The sequence below is a fragment of the Vombatus ursinus genome, unplaced genomic scaffold (assembly GCF_900497805.2).
Source record: "Vombatus ursinus unplaced genomic scaffold, bare-nosed wombat genome assembly UNPS02015255.1, whole genome shotgun sequence".
Taxonomy (NCBI): Eukaryota; Metazoa; Chordata; class Mammalia; order Diprotodontia; family Vombatidae; genus Vombatus; species Vombatus ursinus.
Window position 1 is genome coordinate 23,458,166 of NW_020955033.1, and position 1,905 is coordinate 23,460,070.

The following is a 1,905-nucleotide window of genomic DNA, read 5'->3' on the forward strand; positions in this document are numbered from 1 at the left end:
ACAAGTCCTGTCCTCAAGGAAATTTCATTCTTCTAGAAGTAAATACAATGAAAATCAACATAACTGCAGCAGGGAAAGACAGTTGACACCTGGGAGGTCAGGAAAGGCTTCATGTGAGCTGTGCTTTGAAGGAAGCTAGGGATTCTGGGAGGCAAAGGTGAGGAGGCAGTACATATCAAAATTAGTGCCTTAGTAACCCTAAATTATGGCAGCTCATTGCAGCCATTGGAACATGGGTGGTTTGAGTTCAAGGAGTTTAACAAGGGGGAGGAACTTGACCAGTGTCTCTTAACCTTTTACATTCTTTTACTTGGCCTCTCCAAATGAGTGGTTATGTGGTAATCCAGCATCCACATGAGGGAAGAGACAAACAAAATTGGGGTACATGTGTCCACGGTTTAATTTCTCAAAGTGGTTTGACATGCATTGCATGGGAGTTTCTTCCAAAACTGTGCCCTCCTAAGGAAGCCAGTTCAGAACTGTCTCTGTTTGAGATTTTGGGGTACACCATTACATGCCCTTCAAAGAGTATGTGTTCCCAAGGGGTGCCAATCAACCATGATTGGTCAACACACTAGGAAATAAGTCATATTAAAATGAGGTTTTGAGTACCTGCTTTAGATCACAGTCCACTGGGCCAGCCTTCAAAGGAAATACCACCCCCTAGTCTTGGAAGTCTGTCTCCACCCAAATTTGAGTAGGATAAAATCAATTCAGGCCTGGGTTGGAGTCTGACCAAGATAAGAAGATTCAATGCAATCTCGTTACCAGAGATGTCCTTCTGAACAACTTTGGACAGAAAGCTGGCAGAGTGGAACTCAGTCTCCAAAACACAGATTACCAAGAGAAATAATTTTTCACAGGACCATACTGTCCATGGGATTTTCTTGACAAAGATCCTGGGGTGGTTTGATATTTCTTTCTCCAGTGGATTGTAGCAAACAGGGTTAAGTGACTTGCCCAGGGTCATACAGCTAGTAGGTGTCTGAGGCTGAATTTGAATTCAGGTCTTCTTGACTCCAGGTGCAGTGCTCTATCCACTGAGCCACCTAGCTGCCTCTCAAGGAAAGAAAAACAAGAGGAATAACTTTTTTAGAAGCAGCTTGTTGCAGGTCAGGAGACTGTAGAAGCGCTAGCAAAATTTTAAATGCTACAATGATGTTTAGTCTCTGTAGTTTATTCTCTGTATCCCTGTCAAGAATGTATATAAGGATGTCTGCTATTTGGATTTTTTTTTTTTTTTGCAAATGCAAGTGCCAACCTTATTCTATAAACAATAGTGCTTTCTGAATAACATATGCATGCATAGTTAGTATCTTAGTATGTGAGGCTTTTTTCTTCTTAATATAAGAGTCCTTGTGAAAGTTTCCTCCTTCCATATGCATTCTGAGGTAGTCATTCACATGTGTAACCCTGAGGAAAAAGGCTTAGACATTCCCATAAGTCTCCTTATGCAAAGTGATTCTTCTGGTGCCAATCAGGTAATTTAAGTGAGAACTTTCTGGGAAAATTCATGCCCACGTCTCTTGGCTAATATCTGGTAAGTGTTGCATGCTTTCTTTTGCTTTTGCTCCTAAAACCAGCCAAGATAGTCTATCCCTCTTTCCAAAATTATAATTTCTTGGATAAGTGACTCAAACTTCTCTATAGTACTTGGCATCATGGATAAGACCCTCCACGTTCCCCTTGTTAGCTAACCTAAATCAAGAAACATTCAAATCTCATATTCTCAATGCCTTCAACCTATGCCTGAGCTAAGAGACCTCAAATCATAGATGTAGAAGTTGAAGTAGCAGACAATACCTTACCACCTCCCATCCCTCAATCACCATCTTGGCATCTCTGAAAAGACAAGAGTACCTTTAATTTCAATAAGGACTGAGACTTTTCCTATATAAAAAAGAG